The sequence below is a fragment of the Aotus nancymaae genome, unplaced genomic scaffold (assembly GCF_030222135.1).
Source record: "Aotus nancymaae isolate 86718 unplaced genomic scaffold, 86718_ANA_hifiasm-v0.15.2.pri h1tg000057l, whole genome shotgun sequence".
Taxonomy (NCBI): Eukaryota; Metazoa; Chordata; class Mammalia; order Primates; family Aotidae; genus Aotus; species Aotus nancymaae.
The window spans coordinates 19,201,681-19,216,909 of NW_026988471.1; the positions used below are offsets into that span (position 1 = coordinate 19,201,681).

The 15,229-nt window shown below is 49.2% G+C and overlaps 1 long non-coding RNA gene across 1 annotated transcript; it reads right to left on the reverse strand.

Annotated features, from left to right (window-relative positions):
• Window positions 1-1,520: 1,520 nt before the first annotated feature.
• LOC135269715 (uncharacterized) lies at window positions 1,521-4,380 on the reverse strand. The gene is made up of 3 exons (XR_010337984.1): window positions 4,131-4,380; window positions 3,570-3,705; window positions 1,521-1,808 (listed from the first exon to the last, which is right to left on the reverse strand). It is a non-coding gene; the product is annotated as an uncharacterized LOC135269715 (long non-coding RNA).
• Between the last annotated feature and the right edge of the window lie 10,849 nt (window positions 4,381-15,229).

Genomic DNA, 15,229 nt, shown 5'->3' on the forward strand with positions numbered 1-15,229 from the left:
ATATGACTTGCAAATAAATAATTTTAACCAAATTGAAACTTCCCCATTATGACCATCTTAATTCTAAGTTGTCTCAGTGAGGTTAACCCATTTTTCTGAAAATGTGCGTGTTCCGGGCCCATAATTTTATACATAAAAGTAGCTGGCATCCCAGAAGGTGGAGTCCCAGACTGTTTGAATTGAGATTCATTACCAAAAAGGTACCTACCTGAGGCCCTCAGCTTCTAACTGAATCCAATCCAGTTGATTATTGAATCCAATCCAGTCCTGGACCCAGTAGAGTCCAAAGATTGCTCAAACAAACTTGAAGAGCTCAGAACACAAATTCTTGGATCTTGGAGTCTGAGAGAAAATTCAGCCACGATCTCCAGTTACAAACAAGAGATCAGTGAGCACAGCTGGTTCTGCGGGTATCTGGTCTGGTCCCCTGGTGTTCCTGGGGGTTGCTGAAGTTTTACTTTGTATTCTCACTTCTGACAAATCTGTTAATAGAAAAACTTTAGACATATTAAATTTAACAGAGTTTAATTGAGAAAAAAAAAGAAAGAAAAGAAAAAGAAAAAAAAAGCAACCACAATGATTTCTGAATTTGATAGCCCCCAGAATCAGAAGAGATTCAGAGACTCCAGGGCTGCTACATGATCAGATAAGATTTATGGACAGAAAAAGGAAGGTGACATACAGAAATTGTGAGCTACAGAAACAGCTGGGTTAGTTACAGTTCAGCATTTGCCTTATTGGAAGAAGGCTGAACAGCTGACTGCCTGCGATTGGCTGAGACTCAGCTATTGTTACAGAAGCGTACAGCTGAGTTGAGTTTTGTTTGTTTAGATACTAAGTTACCTTATTGTTCATAAGTAAGAACTCAAGTGTGTGGGTACAGAGGCTTTCTCAGGCCAAATTTACTTTGTTTTAACAGAAGTGACAAGCAACCAGCCTCATCTTCACTAGGGCTGGGCATGTCCTGGGCCCTCCTGCGGCCCTAGGAATTGCCTGAGGGACAGACGAAGAGGACAAAGTCGCTGACAGACCCGAGTTACTGCCTTGGTCCTGGTGACCCTGCTCCAGGCAGTCCATCTCCCGTCTGGGATCCACTGATCCTGGAGCCACTCCTAGTGATTCATCATCTCCCAGGGGGGGCCTCTGGAGTACAAGCCTCAAACAGGGAGACAAACCGGGGGAGACTCCATGCACCTCCACAGCAGCCAGCCAGTTCTAAAGTCAGCGTCCCTGGCTTCCAGCTCCAACACCGGGCACTCCCCCATGGCTCCCCTGCCTGGGAATCTGGTGGCAGCTGACTGGGCAGCCCAGGGGTGCCTGTGGGGTGTGGGGAGGAAAGGCTGCAGGGGAAGCTTGGCTGCATCATGGAGGCTCGGTAGGCATTCAGGCTTACTCTAAAGGCGAGAGAGAGACAGCAGCCTGGAGAGGAAAGTGGTGCCTTGGAGGATGAATCTGGCTCCTTGTTCTGTAAGAAAAGGAGGGAGGAGAGCAGCTCTCTAGGTGACCTGGGGCAGTGGCAGTAGGTATGAGGGACGTGACGGGTCTGAGACAAGCAGTGAGGGCGCACTGCCCAGCCTTCCTGGTGTGGGTGATGAGCTGTCAGTGAGGACCCTAAGGGTTTGACCCTTGATGACTGGGTGAGCGTGTTATGGGTCACACGAACAGGGAAGATGGGAGAAGGAGCAGACTCACAGCAAGAAGAGGCATTTTATTTTATTCAGCTGGAAGCGCCGTGAGACTTCCCTGTGGAGATAGGTGAGTTGGCAAACCTGGAGCTCAAGAACCAAGTCAAGGCTGTAGCTGCGTACCTAGGAGTAAAGGTAGAAACTGAACTAATGGGAGGGAGTAAGAGTGTGGAAGACAAGTTTTTGATGCCAGAAATAAGCTGTTTAAGGAAATGACCAATCTCATAGACGTCTCCAAGGCCTGTGTTCAAACCATCCCTCTCCCCTGCACAGATGCTGTAAGCACACCCCTCTAGCGTTGCCTGGTTTACGTCACGTGCACCTAACCATTGCCCTAGCAGGTGGGCCTCAGTGCAAAGGGAAGTAAATATTGGTTTCTGTGGAACCTCTGTTTTTGGATGATATAACCGTTCACTTTGGCCAGGCACAGTGGCTCATGCCTGCAATCCCAGCACTTTGGGAGACTGAGGAGGGAGGATCACCTGAGGTTGGGAGTTCGAGACCAGCCTGGCCAAGATGGTGAAACCCCATCTCTACTAGAAATACAAAAAATTAGCTGGATGTGATGGCAGGCACCTGTAATCCCAGCTTCTTGGGAGACTGAGGCAGGAGAATCTCTTGAACCCGGGAGGGGGAGGTTGCAGTGAGCTGAGATGGCGCCACTGAACTCCAGCCTGGGCACAACAGAGCAAGACTCTGTCTCAAAAATAAATAAATAAATAAATAAATATTAACTTTCTAATACTTCGGGCACATCTGCTTGTAATGCCCCTGAGGTGACCATGGTAGCAGCCCATCCAGGCTTCTTGGCAATGCCGGGGCTGCCAATGTGTCACATGCCTGGAACGACCAGAGAATAAGTGCCCGATAGTCTGCTCTGTAGTCCTTGGAAGCCACCCGCATGAAGTGGTGACAGAAGAGGACGTTGGAAGGCTCTGACAGTGCATCGGAGCTGGGGCTTCTTGAGTACTTTTGTTGTAAGTTTTAATCCCTACAGTGAAAAAGACCATCTCCCTCTTGTTGGAATGGCAGGGGGTGGGCAATGCTCCCTTGCCTTTATAGCAGACGTCTCTCCCCACGAGTCCCATGAGCTGGAGGCAGTGAAAGGTCAACCCTCAAGTCCAGGGGGAATCCCTCAGCAGCTGGGCAGAAACCAGCGAGGAGGCTGATGCTTTGGAATGGCCGACGGCTCTGTGGGTCCCAGGAAGATGAGCTAACCCGCTCCCAGTGGGGCCACCGGGTCTGCTGCTTGCCTCGGTGGCTTCAGATGGTCTTTGGGCGGGCGTGGCTCCCAGAGCAGAATAGGAGTGTAGGACTGACTCCCTTGGATGGTGCTCACAGAGACTGAAGTGCAAACCAGGTGCCGCATGAGGAATTCCCACAGAAGTGGAACTGCCAGAGGGAGGGCATGTGCACTCGGCCTCATCGGCACCGGTATGCCTTGATGGGCTCCTCAGCTGTCCATTTCTGTCCGTAACCTGGACGTCAGTGTGACTCCTCTCCCCTACCTCCCTACTTCCCTTTCTTCCTCCTTCTCTCACTTAACCCCCTTTCCCATCTCTCCATCCATCCTCCCCCTCCACCACCCCCAGGCCCAGTGGAGGGTGACAGCTCACAGTCTGGTTCCTCTGTGTCCACGCTCTGCATCTTTGTGCCCCGCCCTCCATCCAGGAGCGGCACTAGGAGGAAGGTCCTCAGCCCTTTAGGGACATTCACCACCGGAGCCAGGGCCAGCACTAGCAGAGTCCACGAACCTTGGCTGAATGGTCCTGTGGGCAGCCTTGCCCTGCCGAGGCACAGAGCCAGAGGCCTTTGCTTCTGACTAGCTGCATTCCCATTGCATGTGTGGGAACTGGGAAAGGCTAGGGACCTGCTCAGGCTCACCTGGATGGCACTGCCGCAGTTCTCTGGTGGGTTTTGGGGACACAGCACTTCTGGTCCAGAGAAGTAGGGCCTGGCCCAGGACTTTCCACATCTGGGGCACGATGCTCCCATCCCACATTGGAGAATCAAGAATGCACTGCGTGGAGAAATTTTTAAAGATTTTCCTAAAATGGAAGGGGACTTTGATCCATGATGGCTCCCAGATAATCAGAGGATAGAGCCAGCCCATTGCTGTCAGCCACCAACTTCTATCCTTAGAGTTGCCCCTCTTCTAACCCCCCACGCTCAGAGTCCTGGCCCCATGTCTGGCTCCCCAGGGCTGGGAGCCATGGTGATCTCTGAAAACACCATCGGTGCTGGGGACTCAGAGGAGGTTTGGGTGCTTTGGTTTCATGCATCTGCACTGGAGCTCCCCGGGCCCAGGCCCCGCCTGCTGGGCCCCAGTCTCCCACAGCACGGGATCTTGGTTCTGAACCTGCCCTGGGACTGGCCCCTGTTCCTAGCTGCCTCTTTTTGGTACCTAGTGCTGGACATGAAAGCCATCTGCACACCCGACCTTACCTATCATCCATCGGGAAGTCTGATGCTACATGCCCACTGGTTTAAACCTTCGCTCCCCACACAGCAGGTGTCATAGCCGCCAGCTGTTTGTCAGTTGCTTCCCATGGCTTCCAGCTGCTGAGGCTGAAAAAAGCTGGAGGCTTCACTGTGTGCTTCTGAGGCAAAAAGCTTGCTGGAGAGAAGCAAGTAAACATGAAAGAGCGAGTCCCTTCTCTCCTCCTGCCCTCAGTCTCCTAGTGCCCCTTATTGGAAGAACCTGCCAGAACCAGCTGACCTAGGGGACGTGTAATTTGCATAGATCAAGCTCCAGTGGTGCCAAGCTGACAAACGGGGATCTGGAGCTGACACTCAATAGCCAATGGACAGCGCAACGCCCTGCCCTCCTTTCCTTGCTTGGCAAGCTCTTGCGCCTGCTCCAAGCCTTCGCCAGGTGTCATTTCCTCCAGACAGCTCTGTTTGGACCAGATGTTCCACTATGGCTTCCCACAGAGACATACACATGCTTCTGTCCAGCACAGGCTAATGTGAAGCAAAATGATCTCTTGATGCCTCTGTCTCCTTACTCAGCAATGAGCTTTGGGAGAAAAGGCATCTTTGCCTGTCAACTTTTACAGTTCTCAGGGCTTACTGCATAGCTCTGTACATCTTTGTTGAGCCATAGCTCCCTCAGTTGTAAGATCTCCCTGGAAGAAGGTTGAGGAGTGGGTGGAGAGGACTGGTTTTTCCCCAGCTATCTCTCATCCTGGGATTCCCAAGCACTGCCCCTTTTTTCTCTGACAATAATAATGATTCACATTTGTTGAACCTCTGACTGGTACCAGGCACAATTCTTCCTACTTCTCATGTATCAACTCATTTAATTTTCACAAACTTATAAACTGAGGTGCAGGGAAGTTAAGTGACTTGCCCAAAGTGACACAGTGAGAAAATGGCGGAACCAGGACTTGAATCCAGGCAATCTGGGTTCCAGAGCCTGTGCCCTTAGCTCCTCTGTGATTTTGCCCAAGGATGATTGAAATCAGGAAAATGTGGCAAACTTATAATGCTGATGCCAATAATAAAAATAAGAAGATTGAGCTGGGCACGGTGGCTCACGCCTGTAATCCCAGCACTTTGGGAGGCCGAGGCAGGGGGATCATGAGGTCAGGAGTTTGAGACCTGCCTGACCAACATGGTGAAACCCCATCTCTATTAAAAATACAAAAATTAGCTAGGTGTGGTGGCGTGTGCCTGTAATCCCAGCTACTCGGGAGACTGAGGCAGGAGAATCGCTTGAAACCAGGAGGCGAAGGTTGCAGTGAGCCGAGATCATGCCACTGCACTCCAGCACTCCAGCCTGGGTGACAAAGCAAGACTCCGTCTCAAAAAAAAAAAAAGATCAATAAAATTGATAAAATGTGTTACCTTTACAATGACATCTCCCTGTCACATTCCCCCTCTCTGGGGAACAATACCTCTCTCATTTTGGGAAAACCCAGCTTCTTCCCAGCTCTCCAATTGGGACTTCTAGAAGAAGCACATAAGATGGTGTCTCACAGCCATGGGTGGACGTGTGACACAATTCAGGGCCTCCCTACGGTTGTTCACATTAGAAGTCACAGAGCAGAGAAACTCCTTTAGGAGGTGAAGCTGGCCCCAGGCTTGTGGAAGAAGACTGACTCACAGAGAGATGCAGGCACGAGACGGGATGAGAGCGCCTCCCCTCCCCGTCCTGGGTCTTGGGCCTCTGAGCCGGTGAATCCCCCTTGCGCCTTGCCTTGTTTAATGTCTGGTTTCTCACATTTGTGACTAAAGAGCCCTAACCAATACCAACCTACAGTTTACAAAGTCCTGTCACAGGCCGTTGATTCTTATACCAGCATGAAGAGGCAGGCAGAATGTCATAGCCCCATTTCCAGAAGTGGAAACTGAGGCTTGGAGCAGTTAAGTGACTTTCCAAGCAGCAAGTCAATGGCGGAGCTGGCTGAGAGGCTGGTGGTTGGCCCCTCGGGCCAGGGGTCTGTCCTCTGTCCTGCCCTGTGCTCTCACGGGTGCTATGGAGAAGGGATCTCGGTGCCACCACCTGCCTCTGTGCTAGCGGCCTGGAGCTTTGACCCGGCTTGTGTTTCCTCTCATTCCTCTTGCTTTGTCTTGGAGCTGGGAAAAGGAGGCACAGGGCTGGAGATGGCCGATTCTAGTACCACACACTCCACACCCCACTTCCCATCCATGGAGCTCACAGGGAAAGAGGGGTGCCTGCGGCAGCTACGAGACCCCCTCCCCACCATACCAGCAGCCAGGAGAACCCCTGGACAAACTGTGTGCCCAAGCTGTGGAGTCCGCCACCCCACACCTCACCCACTCCAGGCGTCTCCACAGCCTGTAGGGAAGCTCCTCCCTGTCCCCCTGCCCACCAACCCAGCTTTGGGGCTCTCTCTCTAGCCTGAGCCCCAACTTTGTGGGGGAAGTGGGTGTAGGAGCCTCCTCTGGCCTGGAGCCTGAGAAACCTGAGGCACCTCTGCCTCCGCAGCTGGGGATTGCCACAGGCCGGTACCAGCTCCTCTTCTGAATCTGGACTAGAATCTTCTCCACCCTGCGGTCAGAGGGCATTTCCTGTTTACTGCTGGTGTCTGCACCGGTCTGAGGGGGCCCCCCTTCTGTGTTTAAGTGAGCCTGGTCATCCCCCACCCTCCCTTCAGGGCGACCCACATTCCTTGCCTGGTACTGGTGAGAAGGTCTGCGCTTCCTCTGGCCTGGGGGAGCAGGTTACCATCTCAGGCTTTGCTCTCCTCTGTTTGCCTGGACTGAAAGTAGTCTTTCTGATGACGGCGGCAGTGGCCTGCCCTGTTGCCCAGTTTAGCAAAAAAAGAAGAAGAAAGAAAAAGGAGAAAGAGGATGCAGGTTAAATCTGAATTTCAGAGAAATAGCAAATAATTTTTTAGTGTTAGTAGGTCTCTGTGTTTTATCTGCGGATCCTAAATGAGGCTCAAGGCCAGGGAGAGGAAGTGGCTTTTGGGACCTGATGACAAGCAACACAGGATTCCAGCCACTCAGCCGAGGACTCGGTGCCCCCTGCAGCCTGCCAGCCAGTCGAGCTTGGCCACTGTGGCTGGCTGTGTCTATGCTGCTGTGACTCCTGTCACGTGATCATAGGTGCTCCTCTGTAGGTTGTGAGACAGGGGGATGATGATTTAACCCCACCTCAAAGGGAAGCAGACACTCCCAAGCAGTGATTTTCAAAGTCTGGTCACACAACGCCAGCAGCAGCATCTGTGATAAGTAATTTTATGAGTCAACTTGACTGGGTGATAAGGTGCCCAGATACCTGGCAAATGTTATTCTAGATGTGTCTGTGAAGGTGTTTCTGGATGATGTTAAAGACAGCTCACTGCAACCTCTGCTTCCCAGGTTCAAGTGATTCTTATGCCTCAGCCTGCTGAGTAGCTGGGACTACACATACATGAATTTAGCAAAAAAAGAGTTTGGTTTGATCAGTCTATAAGTGGGCATCAAACACTTGGTCTGCACTCAGTAAAGGCTGAGTGGACTGTGCCAGTCCCACCCACCGGACGACACGAAAGGGCTCCGCTGCAGGGCGCGGCTGTGGCCGCGAGCGCCTCTGCCTTTTGGGCCATGCAATCCTCTAGACCATGGAGGGGAAGGTGTCAGTGATGGGAAATCTGCCATTTGGGATTTACAGCTAGTCTTAGTGGAGACTGCACTGTGGCAGACCCTTGAGTACCGGAGTGAGGCCATGGCCTCTGCAGTGGAGAACTAAATGCCTCTTCTGGGCCCTGCAGTAGACTGATCACCTGAGCATGGGACACCAAGTTACCATGAAGCTGAAACTGCCCGTTGTGAACTAAGTCATATCAGAGCCACCAAATCAGAGTGGAGCAGACCCAGCTGCGGGCCGTGCTGAGACGGAAGAGGCACGCCGGGAACTGGGCGGGAACCGGACTGGAGGCAACAAGCAAGTAGGATTACTGGGCAACAGCTCCCTCAGCTCATGCCCATGGCCATGTGGGGCATCGGAAACAAGCAGCTGAAGGAGGAGGAGAGAGCGCAGGCTGCTTTATGAATGGGTTCACTGGGTAGGCAGTGTGCACTGAAAATGGATGGCTGCTGCATCGCAGCCTCTAGCCGCCGATATCGTTTAGTGCATACAGGAAGGTGCTTTCCATTCATTCATTCTGTTATCTATGGGTTACTTTCTTTCATTCATTCCCTCCCTCATAAAGCACATGCAGTTTGGACCTGGTCCCTCCTATCTCCCCGGGTGAGACCTGACACTTTTATTCAAGTCTTTTTTCTAGCCACCCTTTTCAGTAGCATTTAAAATGTGTATGTGGGGCTGTGCATGGTGGCTTATGCCTGTAATCCTATCACTTTGGGAAGTTGAGGCAAGATGATGGCTTGAGGCCAGGAGTTCAAGACCAGCCTGGGCAACATGGAGAGACTCTGGCTCTACAAAAATTTTAAAAATTAGCTGGGTGTGGTGACGCGTAACAGACACCTACTCGGGAGGCTGAGGCAGAAGGATCACTGGAGCCCAGGAGTTTGAGGCTGCAGTGAGCTATAATCACACCACTGCACTTTGGTCTGGGTGACAGAGTGAGATCCTGTCTCAAAAACAAACAAATGCTTATGTGTCATTCATTTTATAAGAAAACAAAACTCTGCCCCGCTTTGCCCTCTAGCTATTGCCCATCTCTCTTCTTGCAGCCAAACTGAAGAGTATTGACATTCCTCCCCAGAACTCTTCAATCTGTCTTCTCCAATCAGGCCTCCACCCCGTTCTCCCTCTAAATGGTCTCTGCCTCCCCTCTGGGTCATGCCTCCATTCTCTCCATCCTCACTGCAGCCGGCCTGCTGCAGGCCAGCCCTGCTCCTGCACAGATATTTGCTACAGCCTCTTATCTTCCTGTGATGATTTTTGTTCCTTGGGTCCATCCCCCAAAAGACAACCAGTGTGATTTCTTCGGAACATAAATCTCGGTATTTCACAGGCTGTATTAGTCTCCTAGGGCTTCCATAACAAAGTATCTGAGACTGAGTGGCGTAAACAACAGAAATTTATTTTCTTACAACCTGGAGGCTGGAAGTCCATGAGCAAGGTGCAAGCAAGTTGGTTTATCCTATGGCTTTTTTCTTGACTTGCAGAAAGCCATTTTCCCCCTGTGGCCTCACACGGCCTTGCCTCTGTGCCACGGCTCTCCTGGTGTCTTACTCTTCTTACGAGAACACCAGTCCTATCGATTTAGGGCCCCACGCTATGACCTCATTTAACTTTAATTATCTCCTTAAAGGCTTTATCTCCAAATAGTCACACTGGGAGATCGAGCTCCAACATGTGTTTGGGGGCACACAGTTCGGTCCGTAACACACGCCTACACATTTCTGTTACTCTCAGGATGGAACAAACCCTTTATTTACTTGGTCTACAAAGCCCTGTCCCACATGGCGCTTGCCTGTTTTCTGATCTCATCTGGTCAGTTCTTCCCTTTCTTCTGTTTAATTCTCAGTTCCTCAAATGTGCAACCTTCTTGCCTCTCTAGGACTCTAGTACATCATGTTTCTTCTGCCTGAAGAATTCCCTTTTACCACCCTCCCCACTTCCTTAGCTTGCATAATGCCTGTTTATTCTTCAAAATTTAGCTCACATATCTTCCTCAGGAAGTTTCTCATGACACCAGGTCAGAGCACCCACTTACATTTTCCCTGCACATACCTCACTTATCCCATGGCACTGAACATCATAGTCATCAAATATGTAACCGTACAATTAACTGTATGTAACGTTGCATGTACAATGAATTGTTTGTAACATTGTATGTACAATTAATTGTATGTAACATTGTATGTACATTAATTGTACATACCCCAACGGGGTTTCCCCATGTTGGTCAGGCTGGTCTTGAATTCCTGACCTCATGATCCACCTACCTTAGCCTCCCAAAGTGCTGGGATTACAGGCGTGAGCCACCGCGCCCACCCACCAACTTCTAGACATTGAAGTGAGACCTTATGGGGCCTTCCTGCTCAGCCAGCCTCCAGCTGAAACTGACCACACAAAAGTGCCCAGGAGAGACCAACAGAGGAACCCACAGAATCAGGAGAATAAGAAATCTTTGCTGGGTGGTTGATTACCCAGAAAAGGCTAATGGACATTAGTCCTCCTGATTTCCCCCTGATAAACACATTTCCTCTTCTCTAAACAGTCACACCCTCTCCTCGGCTCTCTCACTTCACACTCAGTGTGACTCATCAGAACCCTCCAAATTGTCACTGTTTCCAACTGTAGATCCAAAAGGAACACAGACGAGATAAATGATTCACAGCAGAGTCTACAAGTGTGACTCTGCAGGGCCTGGATATAGGGGCACCGTCATGGACCACATTCTTGCTGAAACATGGCCACATTCATTCACTTAGGATATGGGGCTCCCAGAGTGCAAGCTGGAGGCAGTCACCATGCTCATCGCATACCCCCTTGTCTACAATTTCTAAACTTGAAATGCAACCCAGAATTTTTGTCATATGAAAAGTTCCTTCCTATGACACATGTATATATTCTAGAATCTTTTCCACATGCATACACATACCTATCCAATTACAATATTGGTCATTGCTGCACTGTTGGCATCAGAAAAAACTTGCAAATAGCCCAAATGTCCAACCACGGAACAATGGATAAGTGTTACAAAATAGACGACTATCCAGGCAAAATAAATGAACAGGAGCTACATGTATTTGCATAGCTAAATTTTAGTGTGACATACGAGTGAGTGGAAACAGCAAATTGTAGAAGTTACATATATTACTATTTACATAAAAGTTAAAAAACATGCAAAACCCAACGAGGTATTCTTTCTGATATCGTCATATGTGGTAAAGTTATAAATATATCACAGGGATATTAAATAACATGTTTAATAGGATTGGGAAGGGGTACACAGGAGTTTCATATGTACCTAAGTGATTTCCGATAAACGCAAGAAATTCAAAGACTGGCAAAGCTGGGTGGCTGATATTGTTACCTGTATTTTTCTCATACTCGAGTCATTTCAGAATAAAAAATGTAGAAGTTTCCCTTTCCCTCTTTTAACTAGCCAGGTACCTTTTCCACAGTCCAGAGTCTTCAACATTGCCTAGCTGAAGCCCTTCTGACCCTTGGTGGGTAAAGAGGTCCATGGTGAGCTTAGTTTTATTTAATAACAATAGAGCTTTTAAGTCAGAGAGGGTTTTGGAGGGGCAGCAGAGAGAGTTGCCTCCAGGAAGGGTTATTTTCTCAGTATGGGATCAGTAAACGATCTCTAAGGAAGAGCATGGTTTTGGCAAGACCTCCTATACCAACTGTGCTCTAAAATGCCCGTCATCTTCTCATCAGCCACCCCAGCTGCTGGCTTTAAGGTACAAGGGCAAACCTTGATGAAGACCTCAGGAAATGTCCACTCTTACAGACAGCACCTGTGAGAGGCCCATACAGAGGGTGTTTTAGGAAGGGAGTAGGTGGTTCATTGAGAAGGGAAAGGAGGATGTGGGGGCAATTTGGGAAACATACTTCAAGGAAGGGAGTGCATGAAATGCCATTCACAGCCCGAGTTCTAGACTTACTTCTGTGTGCAAACTGTCAGTTAGAAGACCCTCCACCCAGGCTGGGCATGGTGGTTTACACCTGTAATCCCAGCACTATGGAAGGCCAAGGAGGGAGGATCACTTGAGCCTAGGAGCTTGAGACCAGACTAGGCAACAAGCAAGATCACATCTGTACAAAAAGTCCACAAAGTATCTGGGTGTACTGGCACACACCTGTAGGCCCAGCTACTTCAGAGACTGAGGTGGGAGGATTGCTTGAGCCCAGGAGGTTGAGGCTGTAGTGAACTGTGATGGCACCACTGCACTGCAGCCTGGACAACAGAGTGAGGTCCTGTCTCACAAAGAAGAAGAGGAGGAGGAGGAGGAAGAAGACCCTCTACCTGGAGGAGTCTGAAATAGCAATGGGAATAGTAACAAGAAGTTTAACGCTCATCTGAACCGATCACGTGGCACAGGGTTGCTGTCCACCTGCACAGATTGCTTATGGGAAACTGGTTTCAACATTTGCTGGCTGTGTAACCCTAGGCAATTTATTTAAACTCTCTAACCTTTCCTTCCTTATCTCTAAATTGTGGGGCTAAGAGTGTAACAGAAATAAGGTCGGATCACTTTGGGTTCAAGCTCAGTTCCACGTTGCATTCAGAAGGCACATCATTCCAACTGAAAAAATATTTGGAAAAGAAATGTAAATATATACATAAAACTCTCCCAAGGAGGTGGCAAAGGGGAGCTACAGAGCAAAACACACACACACAGAGTCCCTGAACATTCTCGTTACCCAGCCCACTCCAGAGTTCGGTCATCAAAACCAGAGCAGCTTCTCCCCCAAATCTTCCTCCTCTCTTATCTGCATCTTCATCCTGGGCTGATTCCTTCCTCTCCCACCTCCACTTCTCTCTTGACTCCTTTGTGGTCTTCTGGACCAGGGGCTTGCTTTCAGGACAAGCTCCAGGCCCTTTAAAAATGTGCATCAATTTAGCTGTTTGTCCCCTTTCAAGTCTTCTCTCCATTAAGGACAACAAGAAAGGGTGAGGGCCGGTAGGCCAGCTCGGAATCACCTGGAAGAGGGACAAGGGGGAGGCGGCTGCTGAAGAAGGCGCTCGTTATGAACACATTCTGTCCCTGTCACTAGGAAAAGTGTTGTTATGAAGTTAGATGAGATACTGCGTGCATCAAGACCTTAATAGGAGCCAACACACGAGGTCCCCAAATTGTTAGTGATAATTCCTATTAGAATCATTATAATTAGTACTACTGGCAATATTTAAGTGTGATTTATTTATTTTATAATAGTACATTTTATTAGTATTAGTAGTATTCTATTATTACATAAATTCTAGGGACTTGATTAACTTTGAATTCCAAGAACATCAGCCAAAAGTTAAACAGGAGGCTGCAGTCTGCCTTCGTGGTATCCAGCCCTCGATTTCACCGCCACAGCCACACCATCACCAGCGCAGCAGGACAAGCAGAGGGTGGTATTTCTCATACTTTAATGTTCACATGGAGATCTTGTTAAAACCCAGATTCTGATCCTGTAGGGCCTGGGCTGGGCTGGGGCCTGGATTCTGCTTTTCTACAAAGCTTTCAAGAAATGCCAGTATTGCTGATCCAGAGACCGCGCTTCGAGTAATGAAAGCCTAATGTTCCACCAAATTCCTTCAGCTATGAAGCTTGAGGTGTGCCCTTGAGTTTCTGGAGAGCACAAGCCCTATGTGGATTGCAATGGGAGTGGGGAGGGGGACAAGGGCCTGTCCCTGTCCCTGTGGGGGCTTTAGGTCTCCAGGTGGTTGACTGACCACCACCATGGATACAGACGCAGACTTCCCCCTGCCTCCTCTCTGCTAGCCACGGCAGGCGCCTGCCTCATCTCTCACCTGGTAACCCAGGAGAGGAAAGTGAGATTCAAGATGGCCCAACACACACACACACACACACACATACACACACAAAATACACGTACCACACACACACCACATACAACACACACATAGCACATACACAGCACACACAACACACATAACATACACACAACTTTCTCTGAGGCTCCCAGGCTCCCACTGAGTGGGAGAGGAGGTGACTGCTCAGGAGGTGGGCACATTCCTACCAAGGGTCCTGTTGTTTTCTCAGCTCTATCCCCATCTTTCTACCCTTGCTCTGTCTGATAGCCAGAGAGGCCACTCATCTTTTTTTTTTCTTTTGAGGCAGGGTCTCACTTTGCCACCCAGACTAGAATGCAGTGGCTCGATCACAGTCAGCCTCGACCTCTGAGGCTCAAGTGATTCTCCCACCTCAGCCTCCCAAGTAGCTGAGATTACAGGTAGGTGCCTGGCTAATTTTTAAATTTTTTTTTTTTGGTAGAGGCAGGGTCTCCCTATATTGCCCAGGCTGGTGTCAAACTCCCGGGTTCAAGTAATCCTCCTACCTTGGTCTCCCAAAGTGCTGGGATTACAGATGTGAGGTACGGAGCCTGGCCTAGGCCTCCTAATCTCAAGCCTGCTTCCCTCCTTCGTCGCTCTGTGAGCCACCCCCAATGCCGCTGCCATCTCATGGAACAAAACACAACCATGCTACTTCCTTCTTAAAACCTTCAGTGGAGTAACATGTTTACATAAAAAAAACTCACTGGCTCCTTGTTCCCTCAATTTAAATTGTTTACCTTCCCTACAGAAAATAAGAACACAGTGGTCTCCACTGCCTGTTCTTAGGAAGGCCTGCTTCGTAAGGAGCACGTTGGTTCTTGCCTGGGGTTTGGAACAGTTCTCACCAGGAAGTGACAAGAGTGGCTCACTGTGCCTAAATTGTTTGTCTAAACAATATGGTTTATGCTGAACACCTGCCTTCCTTCTGAAAGCCTGAAATTTGGGTACATGCCAGGCAGAAGGTACCTATTTGACCACCCCTGGATTGGGTTCTCCAGAATGAGAGAGAGAGAGAGGTTTATTTTAAGGAATAGGTTCATGATTGTGGAAGCTAGCAAGTTCAGAATCTGTAGGGCAGATTGGCAGGCTGGAAATTCGCAGCTGATGCTGTGCCTTGAGCCCAAACTCTGCAGGCTGGAAGCTCAGGCAGGGCGTCTGTGTAGCAGTTTTGGGAAGAATCCCCTCTTCTTCTTAGGGAAACCTGAGTCTTTTTTTTTTTCCTTTTTCTTCATTATTTATATGGATTTTTTTTCTTTTTCTCTGATTCTTTACTCTCAAGGCCTTTAACTAATTAGATGAAGCCCACCCTCATTACACAGAACTAAATCTGCTTTACTCAAAGTATTTGAGTAATTTAAATTATAATCACATCTAAAAAACACTTTCATAGCAATATCTAGGCTGGTGTTTGATTAAACAACTGGGAACCATAGCCTAACAAAGTTGACATAAAGATTAACCAGCACTGCTGGGCACAGTGGCTCAGACCTGTAATTCCATAGCTTTGGGAGGCTGAGGCTGGTGGATCACCTGAGGTCAGGAGTTCGAGACCAGCCTGGCCAACATGACAAAACCCTGTCTTTATGAAAAATACAAAAT